This window comes from Manihot esculenta, chromosome 2 (genome assembly GCF_001659605.2).
Source record: "Manihot esculenta cultivar AM560-2 chromosome 2, M.esculenta_v8, whole genome shotgun sequence".
In the NCBI taxonomy this organism is placed as follows: Eukaryota; Viridiplantae; Streptophyta; class Magnoliopsida; order Malpighiales; family Euphorbiaceae; genus Manihot; species Manihot esculenta.
This window is the reverse complement of record NC_035162.2, coordinates 26384092-26390091: the sequence shown is the minus strand read 5'-3', so window position 1 is coordinate 26390091 and position 6000 is coordinate 26384092.

Sequence of the window (6000 nt, the reverse complement as noted above, 5' to 3'; positions counted from 1 at the left end):
TTTCGGAGGTAGGGTTTGCTGGATTTGGATGGTAAGGTGGAGGTGGATACATTGGGTACTGAGAGTATGGTGGGTAGTATGGTGGGTATGGCATCTGTGTGGGATAAGGGGTGAAACTAGGGTAATCCGATGTACCTCCCATCGAATACCCGGGATGTTGTGAGAAATGTGGGTAGTGAGGTGGCTGTACAAATCCCGAGGCCTGAGTGCCTCCTTGGGATTCTCCCATCCCTTCTTCTGACATACTGACTCCCAAACTGCCATCCCTCCTCTGTTCTACGTCCATATCATCCCCCATATCCTCTGACGCTCCTCCCTGAACTGTTCCTCTGACTGATCTGCTTCTACCCAGATCCAGAGACCTTCTAGGGTCTCTTGCTACTCTGTCCCTGTTGGACCTGCTTGACATTGCCCTAGGCAATGTAGGAGGGCGGGCGCTCATGCCCTCATCCTCAGGTGGTACTCCAGTCAATCTTGCTGATCGACGAGTTCCTCTCATCCTGTTTTCTGAAAAACAGTACACATCAAGCAAGCATTAGCATCATATGGTTCATGTGGGCACACATGAACCCTCATCACATACATCACATATCATAGCATATCATTAATGCACATGCATATTATCATGGCATTTCACATCATCATGCAAGACAGGACTCCACATCCTATCCTAGTGGACATGATCTTCTCCTATTGTGCTTGACCTTCTATAACCTCTATGAGCCCGACACTCTAGGTCCGACCATATGAACCTAGGGCTCTGATACCATTCTGTAACGCCCCGAAAATCGGACCGCTACCGGCGCTAGGATTCGGGTCGACTTAAGGCCGCCGGGACCCGTAGCAAGCCTGACATAAAACCTGTAAACCTGTATAATCCCATACATGATCAACAACATGCATAAAAATTAAAACTTTTCTTTCCATAAACATCAACCAAACTCAACGTGTGCATAAATATGAACATAACTTTGATCCCTCTGTGGGATCTCATCTGTGCCCTCAAAGGGTAACATAACCTGTGTTGAGCTGGTTTACATAAACATCATCAAAACCTCTAAGATCATGTATAAAAAGGGATACAACATTCTATGGTCAAGCACACACTAACATCCATAAAACTCATTACATAACTATACTGTACTTTTACATTACAATTTGATCATGTCCATTGCTAGCTATTACATAGGCATGACTTCTTTACTCTATCCGGACTCCCGTACTATATCCTGTACCTGTAAGCCTGGGGGAAAAGGGAGAGGGGTGAGCTAAAAGCCCACTGAGTAGAGCTATTAAAACACATTAACACTATGCTCTATGAAATGCATCATAACACAAACAATTCACATAAGGGTTGGGTGAACTTGTCACCAAATAGTCCAAGTTAACTCTGTGCCAGGCCGTAGCATGGGGTCCTGGTCTTCCTGTCATACATACATTACTTACCATTTTCCAGGGCCTCCTCTGGGCTCCTGGTCTTCGAGTCCCATAACCGTGCTTTACTCTGTGCCAGGCCTATAGACTGGGGCCTGACCTGTCTTGGACTAATTGGGTCATCCAACATTCACCCACATCAACAACAATAGATGCAATGCGACATATTCGTGAAACTAATGCAATCATCCTATTGCATAATCATGATGCATGAAACATGATAAAACATTTAATTTTAAAAGATTCAGTTTAGTTCCACTCACCTCTGGCTGACTCTGACAATACCGAAGCAGCTGAACTCACTGCTGGGGTCCTCGGTTCCTCGGGTCCGAACCTACACAGGTGGACTCAAATGAGGGACCAAACATACCTGAACATAACTCTAAAATATTCCCCAAAAACCCCCTAAAACATCCTGAAAATATCACATAGAGATATGCATGAAATGGCTGAACAGGGCACTTTCGGCGGCACCTTCGGCGGCCGAAAGTCCTGGACAGAGACGAAACTCAGGTAGGTTCGGCGGCACCTTCGGCGGCCGAAAGTCCCAGACAGAGACGAAAGTCTCTTTTCGGGGGCAACTTCGGCAGCCGAAAGGCCTGCCTCCCCAGCCATGTTCGGCGGCCGAAAGTGCCTTCGGCTGCCGAACCTGGTTTCTGCCAAAGGACAGAAACTTGGCTCCTTTGTGCATTTCGCCTCCAAACCTTCCAAACATGCATATTTTTCAACCAAAGCATGCATACAAGTTCTTAGGGGCCTCAAACATGCATATACCCCATCTACAACACTTCAATCACACACAATCAAGCTACATTGTTCAAAAAGTCATCAAAAACCCATAGGTTCAACATATGCCCTAACATGCATTCTATCCCTTAAAACATCATAAAACTTGTTTAAATCATACATTGAGCTTAAGATCGGCTCTTACCTCTTGAAGATCGAGGGTTGAGGAGATCTAAACTTGGAGATGGGAGAAGTTCCAACTTTTGGTCTCCAAGCTCCAAAACTCGTTCTAAGCTCAAAGATCTTCAAAACCAAAGTTATAAACTTGTAAAGATCATGGAAAAAGGAAGGAAAAACTCAAGATTGGGGAAGGATGGCGGAATGCTCACCTTGGCCGAAATGGGGAGAAAAAGCTCGCCCATTTTCGGCTAAGGGACCCTTTTATAGGTGGCTGGCCAGGCCACGTTCGGGGGCCGAATGTGCCTCCGCATCCATGCAATGTTCGGCGGCCGAACTTGACTTTCGGCGGCCGAACCTGGACTTCCCCTCACTCATGCTTTCGGGGGCCTAACGTGCCTCCAAAACACATGCATGTTCGGCGGCCGAACTTGACTTTCGGCGGCCGAACCTGGGTTTTCCTCCAATGCTATTTTCATGCAAAAACTCATTTTATTTAATACTTAAAACCATTAAAAACATGAAAACATTTCATAAAAATATGATTCTACCCTTCTAGAGGTCTCCGACATCCGAGGTTCCACCGCACGGTAGGAATTCCGATACCGGAGTCTAGCCGGGTATTACAGAATTACTTTACTTCCTAATGGCACCTCCAAATTGACTCCATTTTATATTCCATTGCTTTAATCTATTTTTCTTTAGCTGAAGATCTAAAAGCTTAAAAATACATTTCTCAGCTCATCACCATCAGGAGTAATAATAAACATTTTCCCGTTAATCTCAAAACGATATTAAGAATCCCTAAATGGCTCATTTTTTGTAGCTAAAATTGATCTATTAACTCATTAATAGGCATGTTATTCCTGCTCAGACTAGGTTCTATTACTCGACTTACTTCAGGATACAATTTTGAAACTAATGACTATATTCATCTATATCTAAATTGCTCCCATTTGGAAGTGTATCTTTCAAAAATTTCTATAATGGAAGTATCCTGGTTGTGAATTTTATTTAGAGATATGACTTGCCCTATCTTTATATGCTTTAAAAAAAGTACACTTTAGTACCCTATACTTTCGTGCTTTTAACAACAAGGGTCTAAACTTTTTTTTGTTACAAACGAGGACATGAACTTTAAATTTTGCAGCACTATTAAGACAAATAACTAATGGTGTTAAGTTTTATTGACGTGGCATGATGACATTATATTTTATGATGATGTGGTATGTCATGTCATCTTCGTGGATGATGTGGTGCCACATCATCTTAGATAATGATGTGGTATTCCACGTAGACTCCATATTATCTAGTATCACTACAACATTTTTAACTTATAGCCATAAAACAAAGTGTGGCTAAAAATGCTAAAAGCCCTAGCTAAATGATTTAGCTATTAATTTTTTTCCCCTAGCGTATCGTAGCAAGAAGTGGCATAGCTAATGCAACACTCCAAAAATTTGGGTTATGAATAGTATAATTTCCGGGGAGTGAATAGTACCATTCGAAAGGTGTCCGGTATTTTTACCACCGTAAATAGTACTATTCAAATAACGATGAATTAATTAATTTGGAATTAAAATAAATCCATTAGGATGGTGAAAATTACAAATAAAAAATCAATCTATTGACTTATTTGGCATTATTAGAAAAGATTAGAATTAAAGGCCATAGCTTATCTTAGACCAAATTTGGAAAGGACATATTTGATTAAATAACTAAAGAATTGGAAAAAATATGTAATAGAAAAAAAAATATAAGGTCAATATATAATTATAAACTTTTTGTGGGTAAAATAATAAAATAAAGTTATTTTTAATAGAGCCAATAGACTCTTGATACTTGACTTCCTCCTAACCATTTAAAAAAAGAAAAAAAGAAAAAGAAAAAAAAAAAAGAAAGAAAGAAAGAAAAGAAGAAATTGCTTTGGAAGAACCCATCTTCTTCCACTTTCTCCTTTCCATTGCCGAAGGATAAAGGAGAAAAATTCTCCACCAATTTCTACCTTCTCTTACACTAAATTTCTATTTTGCAAAAATTCTCCACCAATTTCCACCTTCTCTTACACTAAATTTCTATTTTGCTCCCCACAAATAAATCTTCTCTTCATCCAAGCCCTTTTCTAAGTAAATATTCAAAAAAAGAGTAGGAATTGAAGAGGAATTTCAAAGTTGGAAAAAGAGGGAATATTGATAAGTGTAGAAAATTTAAAGGTATGTTAGAAATCTTAATTTTTAAGTGTTTATTATCTTGTGTATAAGAATTATAAGGGAAAAGTTGGATTTATTTGTTTTATTTTCTTGTGATTTATGAAAATCAAGTTGAGAAGAATTTTAGAAATTTAAAAGGAAAAGAAAGGGGAGCTTAGGAAGGAAAAAGAAGAGAAGAAAGTGTAGAGATTTTGAAATTTAGATGCAAAATCAATAATATCAATAATATTTCTTTTAATTTAATAAATAAATTTTATTTTATATATCATCAAGAAATTCCTTGTATAATGTATTAATTTCTTTAGGCATGTTCCTCTTTAATAATTTATATTTTCTTTGTAACAATTTCATTATCTTTCAATCATTGTAAATTTTTTAGCTCTGACCTTTATAAACTCTAGCAAGACCGTAACATCAAATAAGGAAAATCATAACTGTAGGGCACCAAGTGCCATAACTGTTGGGCACCAAGTGCCATAACTATAGGGCACCAAGTGCCGAAACTGTAGGGCTCAAAAACCAAGACGATAGGGTTCGAGAGCCTATACTGTAAGGTACTCCTACATCGAGTACTGAAATCCATAAAGTCTATAGTGTAGTGCTGATAAATCTGTATATGGCATGTCATACCCTTGTACTAACTACGACTCCCACTAGATTTACTAGGGCCAAAAATTATCACTAATTGTTATTTTCTGAAATAGGATTGTTTAGTCTCCATCAAGAGTTTTAATTAATAATGTTTAATTAAGAAGAAATTTAAAAAATGAAATGTTAGAAGCCGAAATTTCTTATTGAATTCTCAAAAATTGAAAAATGTCTCAAACTGCCAAGAAAAATCCTGTTTAGAATAACAAAAATTCTAATACGAAAAATTATGAAAAAGTCTAAAAAATTAATTAAAATACAAAATTAACCCCCTAAACGATGGATTTTTATCTCGAACTTTGTGACCAGGCATATTGCTCTTATCATACTTTTGAAATTCGTGCATCTTCAAATTTCCTTTCCAAAAAGCAATTATGGGCAGCAGAAGTTAAGCTCGATCTAAATTTTTTATAAAATCCAAGGCTAATTGCTCTGCATCCTTCCCTTCCACTTATAAAGAACTCGACCTCGAGTTGTCATCAGTAGGGCAGTACTGAAATAGATTCGCCATGTTAAACATCTTGAAAATTTTCATATAATTTGAGAGGTCAAGAATATAGGCATTGTCATTAATCTTCTGAATAATCCGAAATGGACCAATCTTCTTTGGGTCAAGATTTTTTGTCCTCCACCACGTTCCTTGCGTATACACCATAATTTGATCACCAATATTAAAGGACTTGAAATGCCTATGTTTATTAACTGTAGCTTTATACTTGTTATTGGCTTCCGTAAGGCATCATTGTACCTATTTGAAAACGTCCACATACTGATTTGCCAAGTTGCTTGCTGCAATACTGTTTAA